Raw genomic sequence first — 22,334 nt, 5'->3', positions numbered from 1 at the left:
AAAAATATAGTAAGACTTTCACATAAAATGATACAAATAATATAAAATCTATAGTCCCTGAATGGAGGTCATGCATTCTGAATGAGTAGGTCTGAAATAATGAGATGTTGCTTTGCTTAATGAAACACCTTCTGCAGACTGAAATTTTACTTATTTTTTTTCTAATACTCTAATGCCAACATTGAATTCTGACTCAGGCACCAGGCGTCTCATCTTTAGATCAAATAACTCTGCTAATTGGTCAGGTGGCCCCCTCACGCCCACCATCTGCTGCTCCTGTAACTCCCAGTGTTTTGTCAGAGCAGTACAAAGTTGTCCTTCTTGTTCTCCAGCTAATCAAGCCCAGAGAAGCCCAGAGAAGATCTCTCCAACAGAGTTCTCAGAACGAAAGCGGTTTTGGAGTGGCTTCACTCTGGTATGAACCTTTCCCTGTGCTCTGTCCACTGGGGCTTGGCCGGAGTCCCTGGGACGTGGAATGTCCTCAGGCTGTCCTCAGGCTGTCCTCTGAGCTTCCTCAGAGCGCAGGATGCACCCCCACCTGCTCTCACTTTTCCTGCCAGCCCCCCTAACCGCCCCTTCAGCAGCCCCTGGGGCCCTTTGCGGCTGTTCACTGTCCCGCCAAAGCACACTCTCGCGACCTCTCCCTTGTCGTCTATCAAGCCCTGAGGATGGAGCCACGGAGCAGGTGACAGGGAAGCTAAGAGCAGAAGGAAACCGCCTAGAACTCGGAGGGCAAAGGCGGGAGGACGCCTTTGCATCGTACACAGTCAGGGCGTTGAAGAGGTAGATGGAACTTTCACTCTTCTGCTAACACTGCTACCACGTTCTTAATTCTTATTATACAAACAGTAGGCTAATGAGGGGTAATATCTGGGAGCAATGTGGTCTGTACCAGATATATCTGTGGCAAAAATCGGGCCTGTTTGCCATCCACAGTAACGTTCGTACCATATTCATAATACTCAGAAGGACCTCATTAATATTAAATTGCCCGGTGACATGAGATCAGGTTTCCTCATGGGAAATACGTGAGTTGGACAGTTGCAACTGACAGCAGTGGCATGGAGACACCAGCATGCTGTTTGACAAGGATGACATGGTTTCAAGTTTGGGTACAGTTCTGGGAACACAGACATTTCGAGCCTTCTCTCATTTTCTGTCTCTAAACACCCACTGAACTGTCTCGTTGTTTCCATTCTCAAACTTCTCACTTTTTGCGTTCTGCCCACAACAGCCACTTTTTCATTTGTCCACCCGGGTTGTCTGTCTGCACCGTCCTCTCTTCCCTGTCCTGATTCTGTGGTTCTCAGGCAGGTACCGGCACCTTCGCGGGCTCCCAAAGCTGGAGGGGTGTCGTTCGGCGAGAGCAGGGGCGAGTGGGCCAGGCCGCGGGCCCTTCCCGGCAGGGCCTGGGGCACAGCGGCTCTGCGGCGGGACGCCCTGCGCACGACGGTGCTCCTCGCGTCCACCTGAGAGTCGAACAGACAGACGTCGTGTAGGTGAGCGCGTGTTTACAGTTACCCCTGCACGGGACGAAACTCTGTATTCCATAAAACATGAAGTTTCCTGTACAATTTTAACCAAATGAATCTTCCCTGAATGCAAATATTGTAAAAATTTTGGAAATATTGTACTTTGTTTTATTGCAAATTTTAACGACTCTTTGTCTCCATTTCAGAATAAAACCATACTGGTTTCCCTGATCATCACCTAAATGCACATCGGGGAAGGATACCAATTGGATATCAGACTGGGATGGGGGGTGGGGGAGGGGATGGGTGTATGCCTACATGATGAGTGCCTTGCGCACCGTCTGGGGAATGGTCATGCTTGAAGGTGCTGACTCGGGGAGGTGGGAGGTGGGCGGAGGGGATGGAGGTATGACTACATGGTGAGTGCCAGGCACACTGTCTGGGGAATGGACAAGCTTGGGACTCTGACTCAGGGGGATGGGCGGGACATGGACAATGTATATGACCTGAACTTATGTACCCCCATGATGAGCTGAAATAAAAATAAAAAAAAAAACAAAACATACCACTGACAGACATGCCTCATAAACATTGAGTTGCCCATAAGTACATCTGTATTCGTCTATGTTGGTGGCCACCCCACTCCCATGGCCCTGTGTGAGTGGGAGACACAGGGTCTACATTTACCAAATCCTGTCTCCTTCTGCTCTTCCTTGTCAAACAGCTAACTGGCATTTCCCACCCTCCTCTGAGTCAGATGGGGTCATGAGAATATTTCTCTCCAACAAGGACCTGTCTGCACCCAGGTGTTGAAAGCAGGTACCTTCTCAGCATGCTTCTTTGCGTCTCCGGGGGAGACAGAGGCTGCTGTGGGGACACAGTCCTGGGCAGAGGGACGCCGTGCAGGCAGGAGGACTGGGTGCCTGAGAGACCACATGGGGCTTGAGCTAACACGGGAGAGAAACTGCACTTCACCCTGTGAAGCTCCTGTAGTTTGAGAGGGGATTGTTTCAGCAGCTTGTATTACTTGCCCTGATTAATGAAGGACAGAACCCTCAGACTAGTTCAGTATGTCTTCTAGGGTAGCAATGCTTCTGTCTTTATGTATATAATGATACACTATTTCACCATAAATTGCTTTTAAAATATTTGCTTTTGTATTACAATTTAGTAATTATATACTAATATATGTTTGATATTTACTTGTACATAGGTTATGTTTTCTGTTATTTCATTCCAATGGGGGTGTTACACAGTATTTGTGACAAAATAGAATGTTAGCTTAGACAAAAATCCTAAATACAGCCTTTACATCTGCCTCTACTTGTTTTCTCTTGTGGTAATTTCATGGCTTGTATGGATTTAGACCTCATTTAGACTGGTCATTGATCTGGTTAACAAATAAGTTCCCGTAAGACATGTCTTTGTTTTGAAACATAAACATTAAAAACTCTCTTGAAGAAGTAGAGTGTAAGTCCCCACCCCTTCGGTGCAGGCTGTGCACAGAACTTTCTTCCAAAGAGTTCAGTGTGGAAAAGGGTACAGGAAAAGGACAGGTAACTTTACAGTGGCTAAACCTGACAAACGCTGCCCTCGCTAGACGGTCAAGGTTGTGTCAATGGTGATAGATCACGCTGATAGCATGTGCCGTTGGTAGGGTGTGACGAGTGGCACTCTGCCTCTTGGTCTCCCCCATTGAACCCTTACCTCGGGGTTCATGAGAGAGAAAATCAGACAAAGCCCAGCTGAGAGACATTTTGCAAAACACCCAACCCGTACTTCTCAAAATTGGCAAAGCCATCAAAACCAAGAAAAATCTGAGAAAATGTTAGCCTTGAGAAGCCTAAGGAGACATGTAATGTGGTACCCTGGATAAAATTCTGGAACAAAAAGAATTAGGTTAGAAGTAAGGAAGTTTGGATAAAATATGGACTTTATTTAATAATAGTGGATTGGTGCGTTAGTTGTGACTAAGATGTTAACAACAAGGGACAGTGCAGGTGGGATTATATAGGAACTCTGTGGTATTTCTGTGACTTCTATGTAAATCTAAAATCATGCTAAAATAAAAAGTTTATTTTAAAAAAAGCTGACCCTTTCTCCATTTCTAATCCCTACATTTCATTCCTCTATATCTGTTAATGGTTAAATCTCAACCCAGTAGGAAACAGAAAACTTTGGGGTTACAGCTGCAAAGCTCATTTCTCTCTTGTCACCATTGCCTGAAATTCCTGTCAAATCTATAACCACAATGTCTTTTTTCCCCACACGCATTCATCCTCTTTATTAATCCTGTCATTTCTCTAAATGAGAATACAATATCTTCTTGTCTGGACTGTGGCTATGGCTTCCTACCTGCTGCTCTTGCTTTGACCCTTTCCCACAGCAGAATAGTCTCGCTAAACATGGGCTATGTCGCTCCTCCCCGCTGGGCAACCCTGAAGGTCCCACTGACTCAAGACCCTCCGTGGTCTCCAGCTGACTTTGCTACCTAGCTGCTCACTGCCTCACGAGGCCATGCTCAAAGGCCCCGTTACGATGTCCCGCTAGGGCTGTGCTTTCTCACCTTGACACTTCCACTGTGACTATCGTTCTGTCTGGATCTCTGCTTGTTCCAACCCCATAAATTCCCCTCTAGTCCCATAAATTGTAGTCACACAATTTCTCTCTTCATAAAAACAAAATTTACAATGTTCCCAGTTAAAAACAGTGCAACTTTTTTCTTTTCTCATTGTGCTTTATATTTTTATCATCATTTGACATAGCAACATAGCAATGTCCATGTCTTATCTTCTCCTTAAACTACGGCTCTTGAAGACAGGCTGCCTCTGGTAGTCTTCCAGTGCACCTGGTATATGATTGATGCCTAGTCAATGTTTACTGTAAAAAATGTTAAACAGATAAATAGTGAAAATATTAATGACTTGGGCTTGTTGCTTTATATTCGTCTATATTTTGATATATTTTCTAAGATTTTAAAGTGAACACATATTAATTTAAAATTAGAATTGTACACTAAGTCTCTTGCATCCTTGGTTTTACATTATGTAATACATGTCTCTGTAGCTTGGGCATAGGTTCTGTGCTGGAGGGTGGATAGGAAGGGAGGTAGGATGAAAAGTAAACATGGAATGAAGCAGAGTAAGAAACAGGGTGAATAAAACAGACTGAGAACGCTACCAAGGGTTCTGACACCTGAGCATTTCCTCTGCATTAGTCTTACTGAGTTATATTTGCTGGACCCCAGTTAAGGTGACATATTTGACAGATTGTATTGGAACTAAACCCTTGTCTATCTCTAGCAATCCTTTTTAAGTTAGTATGAAACTGTAATTTTGTATTAAATTTAAAATTTTTGTTTATGGAAAGTAGTATGGAGATACCTCAAAGAACTAAAAGTAGAACTACCATTTGATTCAGAAATCCCACAACTGGGTATCTACTCAAAGGAAAAAAAGACATTCTATAACAAATACCTCTGCACTAGAATGTTTATAGCAGCACAATTCATAATTGAAAAGATGTGGAAACAACCCAAATGCCCATCAATACAGGAGTGGATTAATAAAATGTGGTATATGTATACCGTGGAGTACTACTGAATGACAAAAAACAATGGCAATCTAGAACCTCTTATATTATCCTAAATAGAGCTGGAGCCTATTCTACTAAGTGAAGTATCACAAGAATGCAAATACAAGCACCACATGTACTCACCATTAAATTGGTACTAATTGATCAACACTTATGTGCACATATGGAAGTAACATTCATTGGGTGTTGGGCAGGTGGGAGGAGGTAGGAGGGAGTGGGTACATTCACATGGTTCTGATGCGGTGCGCCCTGTCTAGGGGACAGGCACGCTTGCAGCTCTGACTCAGGTGGTGCAAAGGCAATATACATAATCAAAGTATTTGTACCCCTGTAATACTCTGAATTTTAAAAAAAGCAAGCCCCTGGAAATATTGAAGAAAAATTTTGTTTATAAATAAACATATTTAAACTTTGGAAAATTAGGCTCTAAGAACATGGTCATTTGCAAAATACATTGAATTATATTCCGTCATACTAAGGATGACTTTGTTGTTATTGTTCAGGACCACATTGTGGTGTTTGTGTTTTTCCTAACTAAAGCAACAGTTTCTAATGGAGACAAAAATTTTATAGTCAGTTCTCTTACTGGAAGACATTGTTTTATGAAACACTAAAATACTAATGAATCATTAGGAAAAATCCCAATTGTAATATTTTTGTATAAATGGTGTTTAGAAATATTATTAAATTTTCAAATTGAAATTTTTTTTTTGTTTAAAGAAACAGAAAATACTCTTGCTGGGCCAGCATTTGGCCTGCAAACCCATGCTGGCTCTGGCAAGAAATGTGATGTGTGAAAAGTTCTCTGACATTTGTGGTGTAAAAAATAAGTTATTTTTGCTTCTTTGAGTTCAGGGTCTGATGACAGTCACCTATTCAATCTTCTGTGCATTATTGCACGCACCATGCCTGCAATGTCCTGGCTTAGGAGTCCTTGCTAATATGGATGTCCCGCACCTGACACAACCCAGGGGGGGCCTCACTGGAGAAAGTTCTGCAGTCTAAAAGTAAAGGGGAAAAATAAAAGGGCTTGATTTTTTTTTTCAATAAAATAAAAAGCCAGGTGCATGGCCACAAATGAATAGCATCCTTTTGTTTCTCTTCCACGATGCACATGTGAAAACCCTGCTGATTTTCCATAATTCTAGCACTCAGAGCTTCGTGAAAACTTCCAAAGAGCACAGGCACATTCTGAGGGCAGGTGGGGGCAATAATCATGATTTCTGCTTCAGCGACCTGGTTCCTTCCTCTGGGCTATCCGCACCGCACTAAAATCTCATCTGGAAATTACAGTGAGTCCACGCTGAGTTTCTGGCATTAGGTGAACCTTATATCTCAAATACTGCCTCCCCCCACTTGAAAGAATCACATCTGCTACCAAAAGAGAAATTGGAAACTTTTCAGCATATGGGATTGGATATTGAATACAAGAATCTGGATCCTGCTCCTGTAAGAAAATTGCTACAGTTTCTTTCTTTAAACAGATGCTCAGAGAGAGAGTCCTAATTACTTACCCTTTATGTAATTCGAGGGCAGAGCTTAATTACTCCACTCTCTTTGCTATGCTGCTACATATGGTCCAGCGAGGGAGTTGGTGATGGGGAATCTTGGGGTCTCAGTCTCAGAAGAATCCCAGAACAGGCAGACATGAGCGTGGACCCGCCTGGCATAGCAAGGCTCGGGCCCTGGCAGGAACTGGGAGAGTGTTTGGAGGCTCTGGGAGCAGGCTGACGCGAAAACACTGAAACATCTCCTCTCCCTCCCAAACTGCTACCCCAGGCGATGGCTTGATTAAAATAATGCAAAGACTTTTTAATCCCAGCATCTTGCATCATCTTTCTAAATTGCTTCTCCAAGAATCAGCTGTTAAGTCTCTGTTTCTCCACTCCCCTCTCTATCCCTTTTCCTCTCAACTAGTTAGCTCGTGGATATGTTACCAAAGAAAGCTACCCTAAATCTGATTGACATTGTTGGTAATATCTGATGGGCTGGTATTGTTAATACCATCCTTGATCAGGAATTAGGTACTCTACCACAAAAGACCAGGAATCATAGCTTCCCAACCAACCAGTGGGCATGTGCAGAGGACAATTTCGTACCTGGCCATGGAGTCTCCTGCAAGGCGAGATGGCACCCAGACATGGGGGGCCAGGGCTGGGCCTGGGCTCCAGCTCGGCCAGACGCCAGGAAGCTGGCGGAGCACCCGCCCGCGGAGGAGGGTAGGCACTGCAGAGGTGGGGGCCAAGGCAGAAGATGATCGAGGAAAATCGTCTTGAAAAGTCTTTGCAGTTCGACCTAGAAGATACAAACAAAGAAAAACAAAAGAAATAAAAATGTGGCTGACATCGACAAATGTTAATACGTGTCTTTTGTAGCTGTACCATCTCAAGGAATTGCCAACACTCCCAGGCTCCTGAAAAATTACCAGGACAACAACAGAATGTTGGCATTAGCTTGGGGAAGTAAATAATCCAACTGTGAGAGAAACACAAGCTATCGTTTTACAGCTAGAACGAAGTACTACTTCACATGTCAGCTAGGTACGTTAAAAGAATTTGTGAAAGCCTAGGACATAGGACAGTACTGTACACTACTGCAGACTTTATAAATACTGTGCTTTTAGGTTACACTAAATTTAAAAAAATAATTTTCTTTATTCAGTAATAAATTAATTTTAACTTACATTGTAGCCAAAACGATTACCTGCTCAGAACCAGGGAGTATGGTGAATTGCTCTGGAATGGACTCCAATAGTGAAGGCAACTCCAGAGAATTTGTTACAAAAGATGTACAAATTCCTCTTCAGGAAGCTGACCTTTCAGGACAAGGAGCACCACTCCAAATAGAAAAGTAAGTATCTGCTATTCCTCGAGACAAACTTGGAATCGATTTTGCATCCTCTAGTCAAGGGAGCTTAAGTTTTATTGATAATGTCTTACCTAGAATGGTACCTCAGTTTGAAGAAAAGTTTGAACAATCTATGTAAACAAGCTACATTGGATGGCTTTTACACCAACTGTTTGGCAGGGGAATCTTTTGAATTTAAAAATCATTACAATGCATAAGACATGTTTTGCCCTTGTATGTTAAACTTTTCCTAGCATGTTGTATTTATATGTTGTCAGTTTGTGATTTTTAAACCAAAATTTGGTTAAAAAATATAGTTGTAATATATATGAGTAATAGTTTGTTATTTATCTTATAAAAATAAAGCATGATTGTAAATAAGTTTTCCTGTACACCTCACACCAGAATTCAGTATAATATACTACTTTGTGTTTTCAAGGAGACAAAACATAATACATTCTATATTGCCTGCAAGATCTATGTTGTAAACCGTATTCTTAACAATCGTGTACTTTTATGTTTTGAGTAGTCTATATTTTAATATGAAACTTTTTTTGAAAAATAGTAAAGCCATAGACTTGTGCCAAGTAATTTTCAAGTTTATAGATATTAAGTATATAAGAAGAAAATGTGTATGTAAAAATGCTTTTGTTAGTCTGGAACTTAATGGGGAAAAATCCAAGAAATTTGAAACATGGATGTTAATGAGCTTATATATGCAGATGGACACAAATATAGCTAGTTATGACATTAAAAATATCTGGAATTATCCACCAGAGTGGGTAAGGGAAGCAGAGTGCATCCGTATTAGGGGGTATCATCAACTGTAATGAGAATGGCAGAGACCTATAGGTATTGCTCCAGAAACATTTTTAAGATAAGTTGTTGAATAACAAAAACAAAAACAAAATGATGTCACACTCCTCTCTCTCCTCTCTCTGTATCTATGTACATATCTGTATACACACAAATACACACATATACATATGCACATGTACTTATGATCATTTATTATAAAGAATAAGCCCCAAGAAACAAACCAAGACACTTGTTTGTTAATGCACGGAAGACCTGCCAAAGTGTCCACACCTCTATGGAAAAGAACTAGAAGAGGATTTTCAAGTTTTGCTTTTTATACTGATCTTATGCATTATGTGATTCTTTGGATGAATCTATATTTGCATATCAGATGACATAACAGCACCAAGAAAAGCTTATCAGATGGTTTGCTGAAAGGAGTGTAAGTCCAAGTCAGCCCTGAGAGGAGGCAGAGCCAGAGGTGAGGGGGCGGGAGAAGGACTGGGACCCCAGAGTGGGAACGGAGCTCAGAGAGGAAGCTCGGGGCAGGAGGTGGGGACTGTCTCACACGGGGAGCATGGTCCCTTTACTTTTAAAAAATCTTACACGAAATAATATTAGTCTTTAAATATGGATAAACTACATTTTCCTGAAAATTTCAACTAGTTATATACAAGTGTAGGCTTCAAACTTTCTGAACTGAATGAATTCCCTTCATTCATTGATCAAAAACTTCATATAAAGCAAATACAAAAGGCCCTGGATACGTGCATATTTAATATTTGAGATTGTTGACTAAATAAGGGAACTATTCTGAAAGTCTGTCGTACAGTAATTGTGGATGTTTGCTAAGGCCTCACTTTGAACAGTGTACACTTAGATCTTGGAGTCCAGAGCTGGTCATTACCTAGTTCCTGCCCAAGCAACCCTCGATTCTCTGGTCATAACCTGCTCCGGGCTGAACGTGCACTTGCACCTGGGAAAGACTGTGTGAGGACAGGGCGGAAGCCAGCTGCTGTCTGCAAGCCGGGCAGAGAACTCTCGGCAGAGGCTGAACCACCTAAACCTTCATCTTGGACTCTTCAGGTTCCAGATCGTTGAGAAAATAAATTTCTGTTTTTTAAGCCTCCCAGTCTACGACATTTTGTTATGGCAGCCTGAACAGACTAATACAATCTCAAACGTATTTAATCTGAGAAATTAAATGCAACAAGTGAGTTAGGGCATACCCTACTGTGAATGTAAAGGATTTACTTTACTCAAATATTGTAACAAGGAGTTTCAAAAGATCCTCAGCCTGTCTGCAAAAAGCATTCACTCTAGCATCCCCCACTCCAGGGAAAAGTAAAGATGCAGAAAGATTATGGCTAAAACAACTTTAATAATCATTACTTTCCACAACAGTGGTATAAGATACATTTCATCTAAATGAAGAATTTTAAGCATTGTAAGAAATTTAAACTAGTCCAGTACTTAACACAGTTATTTGTATTAAAGGAAAACTAAACCTAAATTTATTAAAGGCTTAAGATAAAACATTACATTTTAAGTATAGTTTTGAAGAATTGTTCATGATATATAAAATCCTGTCAAGAGACCAGTCTGTGGTGGCTATGTGACCCACTTCTGTACTCAGATGAATCTCTCTTTGACAAATAGAGTGGCATGCAGTATGAATTTCAATGGCATCTAACAAAAGTTTTATCGTATTTGCTTAATACTTTTAAGAACTGTGTCAAGGGTCTTTTTCTGCTTGAAAATAGAATTCGAGAAACAAATCTATAGAAAAGTCTCCTATTCTATGTTACCATGCTAGCACGTGTTCCTTACTTAGCAGTTCACTCTGGCTGTGCCCCTACTCAAAGGCAGAGACACTGTGGAGATTTTTTTATCCTTTTTCAGAAAAATAAATTTTTCCAGTTTTCACTCCAGTAACCAAGCTGGCATTGGGGATATCCCCCAGGCCAAGATGAGGCAGCTGGTGATTTTCAGTAGGAATACTAGGGAAGTTTGTGTTGGCTTTGTACCGTAAGTAGCACATAATATTTGATAATGGTAATGAATGGCTATGTTACTGGTTTATGTATCTAGTATACTTTTCACCATTATTTTAGAGTATAGTACTTCTACTTATGAAAAACAAGTTAACAGTAAAACAGCACCAGGCAGGTCCTTCAGGGGGTATTCCAGAAGGCATTGTTGTCACAGGAGATGACAGCTCCATGCATGTTATTGCCCCCCAAGATCTCCCAGTGGGACAAGATGTGGAGGTGGAAGACTGTGATATTGATGATCCTGACCCTGTGTAGCCCTAGGCTAGTGTGTGTGCTTGCATCTTAGATTTTAATAAAGTGGGTTTTTTAAGTGAAAAATAAAAATTTTTTTAATTGAAAAAAGTTCATAGAAAAAGGATAAAAACAAAATATTTTTGTACAGCTCTACAATGTATTTATATTTTAAGCTAAGTGTTATGAAAGCCAAAAAGTCAGAAAATTGGCAAGTTACAGTAAGTTAAGGTCTATTTATTGTTGAAGAAAGAAAATTTTTTATAAATTTAGTGTGCCCTAGATGTCCAGTGGGTATAAAGTCTGCCGTGGTGCCCAGCAGTGTCGGAGGCCTTCACAGTCGCTCGCCACTCGCACACTCACCACCCAGAGCAAGTTCCAGTCCTGCAAGCTCCATTCATGGTAAGTGCCCCGTGCAGGTGTACTGTTTTTTATCTTTTATGCTGTATTTTTACTGGACCTTTTCTATGTTTAGATATGTTTAGATACGCAAACACTCCCCTGTGCTACAACTGCCTACAGTATTCAGCACAGTAACGTGCTGTACAGGTTTGCAGCCGAGGAGCAATAGGCTGCACCACACAGCCTGGGTGCGTGGTAGGCTCTACCATCTAGGTTTGTGTAAGTGCTCTGTGATGTTTGCACAATGGCAAAATGGTCTAATGATGCATTTCTTAGAATGCACCCTGTCACTAAGTGACACGTGATTATACCTGCTAGTGCTTTTACACGGCAAGGGGAAGTCATCAGAACCACTTGATTCATAGATGCTCATGTCAAACTCGTTGTTACTTTCTTATGCTTTAGAGAATTATTACTTATTTTATTTTGCCAGAAAGGAGTAAGATGAGCATCCACTGTCAAACTGAAATTGTAAGCATTGCTAAAACTAAAAGATCCATAAGATTTTTGGGAAACAGTTTTTTTTTTTTCTAATTGTTTGTTATTTCTGTTCCCTTTATACCTTGATATAAACTTTGATTTTCTCTTTCTGTTAACTTTTCTCTTCTCTTTTTCTTTCTTGCTCATCTCTATGTTTAGTGTTAGTTTGCTCAGATTTAGACTCTAAAATGACCTGTTTTGATAAGCCTTCCTGAGTACTTTAGCTTTGGACATAAGTTAATTTGTCCTTGTTTCATAACATTTTGTTCTGAATTTTCAGGCATATATATGTTAACTAGCAGGTCTGAGAATCTAATTCTTTCAAATTCAAACTAGTCAACACTCCCCACCATGAGAGACGCAGACACAGTTGTCCAAGTCCATCCAGCACCTCATGATTGCCCTTCCCAGTGACGCCAATATGACATGTAAGGGATGGCCCCTTCTGAGTGCCCTGCACACCTCTGCTCACGTCTAAGGACAGGCACCTTGCATAATTTAGTGGAAATTCACTGGACTATCTTCTTCCATGAAGACTGCTTATAATCTCGGCTCATTTACTATTAGGTTGCTTTTCTCTTCCACTGGTTTTCAGAAAGACTTTAAGGTCTGATTTGCTTTGCATATGGTTTGACCCAATATTCTCTCACTCACTTGCGAATCTAAGGAGGAAAAGACCTGGCCTTGATCCTGGCACAGTCAGGTGGTGCTCATGTCTGCCCCTTTCCGGTTGTATAACTAGATACACACACACACACACACACACACACACACGTATTAATGATCTCTTCTTGGTATAAAATAAGCCCTGGGAAACAAGGAGAAACATATATTTGGAAGCTCTTGCCAGGGCTAGCTACAGCATCCACACTTCTGTGGAGAGCAGTGAGAGGGGCTTTTCAAATATTGCCTGGTTGGATTTCTGCCTGAGTATTTGGTTCCAGACATAATTGTCATGATCCCTATTCTTAACCACTTACAAAGTGATGGATGAAACAAAAAAAGACTAGTATATACTAATAATAGAAAACAGTGCAAAAAACCATAAAATTAACCATTAATGTGGGTATGAGAATCAAAGATATGTTATAACAATCAATGAAATCATTTATGGAATAATATTTTGAAACCAATGAGACTTGATGGACCTTTTGAATAACAGTCAAAATTCTTGTGTTAATGAATATTATAGATTAAATACAATAAATTTCTGAAATGGCAACAGAAGTAAATGCCAGAGGAACAGCCTAGATGGATATTTTAATACTTAGACACATTTAAGGTCAACTGATCTTAGATGATACTCAAAAATTAAAGATGAATTTAAGAAGACCATTTTATAGTTTTTGAGAGCTAATGCATTATGTGTAAATCACTCAAAAGAAAAAAATAATTTTCCTTGTATTGATACTAGATCTGCATTTAATCAGAACTTGTAAGTTCTGTCATTTCGAAGTCCAATTACTTCTAAAGGTCCAGAAAGCAGAATTGAATGCAACCTTCTCTTGCAAACTGAAATATATAAGCAGCAGACGGAAAGAATGATATTGAAAAACTCTCTTGCACTCATATATAAAAACATCACATTGGAGTTTTGCAGGTAGGTAGCATTTTGTCCCTGATATATAGTTCAGAGAATAAAAGAAAAAAGAGAAAGGAAAGGAAAGGAGGAAGGAAAGGGAGGAAGGAAGAAGGGAAATAAGTTAGTTTCCAAAATAACAGATTCTAAACATGAAGGAAATCATTAAATTTAGCGTGCATTGTACCATTTAGGTGTGAATTTATCCAAACCACAATGCACACTATCTGGGTGATGGGCACACTTAAAACATTGACTCAGACTGCACAAAAGCAATATATATAACCAAAACATTTGTAACACTGTAATAATCATTTTTTTTTTTTTTTTTTTTTTTGTTGAGACAGAGTCTCACTCTGTTGCCCGGGCTAGAGTGAGTGCCGTGGCATCAGCCTAGCTAACAGCAACCTCAAACTCCTGGGCTTAAGCGATCCTCCTGCCTCAGCCTCCCGAGTAGCTGGGACTACAGGCATGCGCCACCATGCCCGGCTAATTTTTTCTATATATATTTTCAGTTGTCCAGATAATTTTTATTTCTATTTTTAGTAGAGACGGGGTCTCACTCAGGCTGGTCTCGAACTCCTGACCTTGAGCGATCCACCCGTCTTGGCCTCCCAGAGGGCTAGGATTACAGGCTTGAGCCACCACTCCTGGCCTGTAATACTTTTAAAGTTAAAAATATTCAGCTTCTGCATTAGAAATAAAATAAAATGAAAAAAAATCATTAAATTTAATAAGAAGGAATAAAATATTTTAAAACATACAGGAAATAGAATATTTTTTAAAAACCTGAAATATTATAAGTTGAAAGAGTTGACAAAAAATGATGGATCTCTGGATAGTGTAGTGATATATCAGGTATTACAAATTCCTTTATAACAAAAGCTACTTTTAAAACTCTCAAACTTTTATGTGAAGCTTTGCTACATAAGTGCTTCTGTGAATAGCTTTTGTTCATCTCCATGGCTAAAAGACATTTTTTCCTGTATTCTGAGCATTTTTTCTGCACAACTTTTTCTATTTAGTTATGACTTTCATCTGCCTCGAAAAAATTAGTTCTGCATTTTTGGTTTACACAAACACACTCTTTTGATGGAGTGATCACTTGTTTTTTCAACAAAATATTACAATGAACTTTAAAAATTTATTACCAAACTATTGCATGTAATCACTGAACTTTATTGAATATATTTTTGGCATCAGTAAAATGTTACAAAATATTTCGGGGTTATTGTTATATGAAGTTTCCGACACAGAAGTTTAGAAACAGAATGGCTGCTCTCTGCCGGCCGTGATTGTGTCTCCACCTGAGAGACGCGCTCCTCGCAGTTATCAGTGAAGCTGGACAAATGACAAAACAGCAAGTTATCTGTCCACGCCTTCTTTCCTTCTGTTCTTTCTCACAACTGATGAATCTGTATGTTATAAAATTGCTTTCGCTGCAGGTGCCTGAAGACTCGGTTATAAGAAGGGCAGTAACAAGAGTCCCTTAACCCCCGCACCCGGGAATCGGGCTGCGGGCGGTTCCAGTGCGAGGAAGCCGGGAGCCACCTGCCCCGTCCCGCGCTCCGCCCGGCGGGCTGTGCCACACCCGCGCGCAGCAGTCCCAGCGCACACACAGCCCCGCCTTGCGGGCAACGTTTTGTTAAAGAAGAAAATCTCTCTTAAAAGCTTTCCGGTGGACTTCTCACGGCCGCGGACCCGGGCGTGGTACAGACCTAAGGAGCCGCCTGGCCAGGGACGTGGATTGAGTCGGTCCTGCTCATCTGCAGGTGCTGTCCTCGTGTCAGGCGAACGTGCTGGGGTGGGCGTTTGGGGGGCGGGAGTGGTGTTGGCAACCAGCTGTCTGCTGCGTCGAATAAACAAACAGATAGGACCTTGCCTGGAAGATGATTTGTGCTTCTGTTGTTGAATCCAAGCCTTTTGTTTCTTCCCACTCTGGACCATACACTGTGACTTGCGCATGTGACGAACGGGTATGTATCACAGGGCGTGGAGACACACACTGACTCGAGGAGGGGAGAGCCAGGGAAAGCACGTTCTGAAGACATTGCGGACGTTCCTGTGCATCAAGGAGCAGCCTGTGCCCAGGGGAGCCGGCTGCTGGCTGGCCAACCCCGAAGACTAATTACCTGACAGACCCAGGGGAAAGTCACCTGCCTCCTGCTGACTCAATGTGGTGAATTAAATGCTGCTTTATCACTCTTAAAAGCAAATAAGGTTTTGTCATTAAATATCTAGGCCGAAAGCCAGGCCTACCAGTCTTTCTGCCGTAAGGGTTCATAAATATGAACTAGTCTCATAGATAATAAAACACAAAGGTTTCCGTTCCTGAAAGGGCCCCGCAGCCGGAGGAGGCCGGGGCTTCCTTGAGCTGCAGCTTGCGGGGAGCACATCCGCCTGTGGGAAACTCCTCCCCGGGAATGCCTGCTGGGAAGCGTCAGAGGGACAAATCTCTGTTGGGTTACACTACCGAGAAGGCAAGGCCTGAGCGGCCCCCATGAGGCCTGCCCTCCTGGTCTGAAGAGACTACGCCTCTGCCTTCACAGAGGAAATCCAGGATTCGGGCCACAGCTCCTGGGACCTCGGGACACCTGACCTTGGGGCCCTGGGCTCCAGACGCGTTGGGGCAGTTCACTGGGCATGTCTGTTTGCCCGGCCAGCCCACTGCTGGGGTCAGAAGGGCACCATACTGCACCCACAAGCATACAGCACCCATGGCCTTCTGTCCTGGCTGCACCCACTTTTCCCTGCTTGCTCCTAAAGAAACCAGATTTATAAACACGTCTGGAACTCTGCAATACCCCCGCCCACGGTCTTTCTTCCAGTTGAAGAAGTGAAATCACCAATAAAAAATGTAAGAGTGTGAAATACATGGCAGCAAGTAGACCATGAAAAGGACGCTTGTTTACAGTGTGAGCTGAGAGGAGAAGGCAGAGTGCCACATTGTTCCACCTCAGCAGGGAACGTGCATGTTTGGCAACTAAAATTTTCCACTGCTCTATGAATGTCAGAGAATTACCATGAAAATGCCACAAGTGTTGATTTGGGAATTATAAATAAATTTTGGCAAGTAGGCAAATTTGCAAATACAAAATCCTTGGCTAAGAAGGATCGACTGTATAGCAATAAATCTACCCTCAACACACCTCATCTTTCTCCACCTCTCAGTTAGTATTAGAACTCGAGAAGAAAGGGATTTTATTTTCCTACATTGTCTTATTTTGCAAACTTAGTAACCTAAGGAAATTTTGTCATCTGTAGGATGAAATGCGTGTTGACTTGTTGAGGGGTGAAATGTCATGATGTAGAGACAGGGACATGGAGATGGAATTATCAAATATGCCAAATGTTAACACCTGGTAAATCTTGGTGAAAAATATAATGATATTTATTGTAGTATTTATTTAAATTCTCTTACAGATGACAATACCATGGTTGTCCCTAAAAATAACAAAAATTATATTGAGTCATAGAAGAAATACGCAATTCATATTCAAATTTAAAAAATGTTACAGTCTTTTACATAAAATCTTTATTTCAGAACCCAATCAAGGTTTACACACTGCATATCCTTGGTATATTTGCTTAGTTTCTTTCGGTAAAGAATAATCCCTTCACATTTATTTATTTAGTTAGTTAGTTAATTGTTTATTTAGTGAGACAGTTACATTGTTTTTCATGGCATCAACTGTTATGAAAAGTGCAATCCAGTTGACTTGTAGAACATTCTGCATATACATTTCTTTGATAGTTTACTCAGGATTAGATTTGAGTTTATCCATTTTAATAAAAGGATATTTAATACTAAATATCAATGTTGGGTATTTCATATTGGATCACATCAAAAGGTCTTTTACTGCCACATATGATGATGCTAAGTTTAACTATTCGGTCAGGATGGTGATGGCAAAGTAAGAGACAAATTTCATTATTTAGCTTCCTAAAACCCCAACATTTAGAAATTAATTCTCTGCCTCTTCTGAAACCTTCCTTTATTGCATGTGTCTGCTCTTGGTTGTCTTTAACAACAACTTCTTATTACTTTGCCTCTACTTACCACATGCATAGATATTCTTAAGTGTTTTCAAGCTTAAAAACACAAAAATAAATTTCCGTGGTCTGCAACTCAGTGTGTCATGTTATCTGTCTCCTTCCTTTTGAACATATATTTCTTAAAGAACTGGTCTACATCATCAATGACTCCCTATTAATTCACACAATGAACCAATATGATTTGGATTTTGCCATCACCGTTCCACTGAAATGCTTTCTAACGTTTGCAGATGTGCCAAATGGAACTTCCTCCTTGCTTACTTCATTTGCTTTTTCTGCCATATGTAAAGCTGTTAGCCACTCCCTCATTCTGTCTCCTCCTCTGACTTTCATTGCACCAGTATCTTTTATTTTTTCAACAACCTCTCTGACTTTCATTTTAAGTCTACTTTGGGAATCTTTTTTTGTCTTCACCTAAATATTGGCTATCCTCATATTTCAATCCGTAATCCTCACTTAACTTCACCACATAACTTTTTATTAATGTCCACAGCTTCTATGACCACGTGAGTTCTAACGATTTAAACAACTACACATTGGCACTGGCTTGTTCCCTGAAATCAAATGCCACATATCAAGGACTAAATATACAACCAATTGTCTCAAAGCTACTTCAATTTTATGTTTTATTTTTATATCCTGCTCATGTAACTTTACATTATTTTGTAAGAATTCTCCCAGGGGAATTTTCCAAATCTTTGGTTCAGTCTTTCATGTTAAAATATATTTTGAAATTTAAAATATTTTAATATGTTATATTTTTTGTATCATCTACTAAGTGTCAGGAAATGTGCTAGGCCTTGGTAATATAATACAATGGTTTGAGCAATCTCTTAGAGTTCCTGTCCTCAGAATCTTTAGTGTAAAGAGTGAATGTATATATGTGTGTGTAGTGGTTATGCTTCTCTGATAAATGCACGTTAAACACGTGTCTCTGTGTGTGCATATATTACATATTAATATACATATATAGATAAAGAGATCCATTTACATCTATGAAGGGCTTTGTTATAGGGATTTCATCTTACGTGATCATGGGTTCTGGTGAAACAGCATCCCTAAGGCTGCTGTCTTCATGTCTGATGATGAAGTGTAAAGGCCACAGGGCAGACAGTTGGAGAGGAGGATGGATGTAAACATATAAAATTGGGGGAGAGAAAGAACTAGCTGAGACGTATAAGCATGAACTGGAGCCCAAGGACATGAACTGAAATTTGTGTAAATTCCTGTTTCTGTTGACTTTGGCGGTCTCAGTGTTCTGCAGGACTGAGGCCTGCACGCAATTGTCCCAGGAGTTGGAAGAAGCTGCAGGAGGAGCCAGGGAAAGATGGAGCTGTTGCAAGCCCAGTGGTGGCTCATGTCAGCGAGGTCAGCCAGCAGGTCAGCGACAGCATACGAGCATATGTGCATGACAACTCACCTTCCGCTCTACTTGCACTCTGGAGAGTTGGCTAAGAAGTCTTTTGTGTGGCTCATGCTAACCAGGGAAAGGAATACTGAAAAGTGTAGTTCAGCATAGCCAAAACCAGCACATGGGCCAGTTAATTGCAATGCAGTGTGATAAGCTCTATGTTCCAAATGAGAAGAGAAGGGAACACGAGCTAGATGTTAGCCAATGCTTCCAGGAAGCAGGAAAAATTATTAAACATTTTTCCAAAGCATGAGAGAAAGGACTGTAAAATATTTCATCATGCATAGATTTGTACACTAATTTGCTATCATTGAAAGTTTAAGTGGGTTCCTTCTCAGGTAAGTAAAGAACTCAGGTAAGTAAAGACGGTTCAAAGTCTTTTACCATATTTTCAAACAAACATAAAAACTCCATATTCTGATATATCTGTTCTGTCAGCCAAAATTTCCCCTGATTGCGTTTTCTTCAAATGTTGTTCACCTGTTTGTAGCTACAAAATGTAATCTGTTTCATGCACACGCTGGAACCTTGACTATCTTTTAAATTGGTGAAAGAAAATGAGCACAGGAAAGTGTGATACATGAGAGGAAGGGACATACAGTGCAGAAAAAATAAGTTACTCACATATACTGCAAAAGCTAAGACTCATATTTGACTTGTGGATAAAATGGGCCAAATGTCTCAAGGCACAGCTTGGAAAGTTACTGTAGAGCTCGACTACCAACCCTCACAACCTCTGAGATCTCTTTCCCGTTACTCTTGAGGGTGACTTCTAGCTTCTTGTGTATATTGGCTTTACTTTTTTCTTTTAGCAGCTTTTATCACTGTTTCCAATCCTACATTAATTTATTTGTTCATTTTTTCATTCTTATAAGATGTATGGTCAGTTGACTATATGCTAAACACTGTGTTTTACTAATAAATAAAAAATAATATTGTGACCACATAATACTTTATATGTTGACATGCACTTAAAACATGTGAACTCAATTAAATTTATATTAACATAATAAGTAGTTATAATAGGTAATTTACTTGGGGACTTTAACATCGAGAAATAATCAATTATGCAGAGTTAGGATTGGAACATAGGTCTGTTCAATTCCAAAGCAAACTGTACCAAAAAGCTTATGCTCTAATGAAAAGAAAAGAGGCCTATAAATAAGCAATCCCATCTATTAAGTGCTCAGCATATTCATTTTAAAAATACAAGGAGAAAGTGATCAATTGGCTTTAGACTGAGAAGAACTTTAGCTTATCCTTAAAGGATTAGCAATTATTTAATAAGAGGGTAAAATGAAAACGCTAATTCCAAAAGAAAAAAAGTAGCTTAAAAACACAATATTATGGAGAAACAAAGACTGATTTGAAGATCTGTAAGCAAGTTGGCATGGCTAAGAACAGCGTCACTACAGGGATGTGGTAATAGATAGAGGCAGGGAGCTAGGGATCGGCTGTCTTTCAAAATCTGTGTTAGTCAGCACAGACTAACAGAATACTAGACACTGGGCAGCTTAAACAACAGAAATTTATTTTTTCACAGTTCTGGATGCTAGAAGTCCCAGATCAAGCAGGTTCAATTTTATTCTGAGGCTTCTTTTTTTGGCTTGTAGGTGGCTACCATCTGGCTGTGTGCTTGTGCAAACTCTCCTCTGTGTCTGCTCAGAGCAAGAGGGAAAGAGAGAGCTCTCTAGTGTCTCTTCCTATAAGGACACTAGTCCTATCAGATTAGGGTTCCACCCTTACAACCCCATTTAACCTTAATTACCTCCATATAGGCCCTATCTGCAAATACAGTCACATTGTGAATTAGGCCTGCCATAAATATAAATTTTTTAGGGAGGGCACAATTCAATCCAGAGCATTCCACTCCTGATTACCCAAAATGTATGTCTTTATCACATAATACCGAATACATTCCTCGCATCCCAACATGTCCGAAGGTCACATTCCAGGCTCAGCTCTAAAGTCCAAAGTCTCATATAAATATCACATAAATCAGATACAGGTAAGACTCCATGTTCCTGAGTGCAAACAGTGACCCTCTAAGGACAGCCTAGGTTGAGTTTTTGACAATAGGAATGAAGAAAAAGGAGCAGACAAATTTTTGAAGTCTGAAGTAAGTAGAATCAACAAGATTCAGAAGCCAGGCAGATTGGAAGAATTAGGAGAAATCGCAGTCTATGAGGTATCCAGGTGTCTAGCTCGTATGAATTAGTGCATAGTGTGACCATCAGTCAAACACAGTGGGAGGAGAATAATGGTGGGACAGTAATGGATTTGGTGAGAAGGCAAACACAACTGCTGCCTTTACTTTTGCCTATAAATCTCCAAATCTAACACATAGCTAACAGAGTATATCAACGTACCTCTTGCCTTTCTTCAGTCCTCTGTGACGCCAGCCTTTCTAACTGTGGGGACCTTTATTTATACGGATTCATGACAAACTATAGTCTGGGTCATTGAGAAAACAAATGGCACTAGAAGACATTGTCGAGAAGGTAAAATTTTGCAATTGCTTTGTTGCCCTAAGCCAGACATATGCAAGGTGGGTTCCTGAAACTCCTTTCACAAACTCAGCTCTAGCCTCTATGTTGTTGAGACTGGGCTTCAACCCTAGTTCCTGATTGGTGTTTCAACCCGCTTGCCCTGGAAAAAAACTCCCATAGCTAATGAACAGGAGACCTGCCCTCTGTCCTCTTCCATCTGGGATGTTTACATTTTTCCTTCGACTTTTGGCTGCAGGATGGGCTTCTGTTTCAGTCCAGGCAGTAATCTCCATTGACCCTCTCATGCACAGACACACACACAGACACACACACACACACACACACACACACACACACACACACACACACACACAGGGGTTCTTCCACCAAGATGCTGCTGTCCTGAGGACCAGCACCACATTAGACTCCTGGGAATTCTTCCTTCACACAAGCACATATCAACATGGGCTTTTTCTAATTTGACATTATTTAAACTGCTTTGGGACACTGTTGACAGGCAGCTCTTATTGTTCCATCAATGCCTACAGTTGAAGTTCTTCTAATTGTCTTTTGAAATTCAAATTTGAGAAGGGTAAGTTTATACTGAAAAATTTTATTGTAATTTACTTAAATATTTAAAGAAATCTTTGTTTCTCAGTTTTGACTTAATTGGTGTATTCTCATTTTGCTGTCTTCATAGCCATAAGAAAACTTTTAAGATTAGTGAAAAATATGATAATACTCTATATGTGAAAAGAAATCTCCATATATATTTCAAATATTATATGAATAGATGGCCAAGTATTTGGTTTTTCTTACATTCTTTTACAGCATGTATATTCTTTAACTTATTAATTTATTCTTACTTGAGCTTTAATTGTAGTGTATAAATCACTACTAATTGAAAGTGTATTAAAAATC

Source organism: Lemur catta, chromosome 11 (genome assembly GCF_020740605.2).
Source record: "Lemur catta isolate mLemCat1 chromosome 11, mLemCat1.pri, whole genome shotgun sequence".
In the NCBI taxonomy this organism is placed as follows: Eukaryota; Metazoa; Chordata; class Mammalia; order Primates; family Lemuridae; genus Lemur; species Lemur catta.
The sequence above is the reverse complement of the archived record's forward strand: the minus strand, read 5'-3'. Positions refer to the sequence as shown.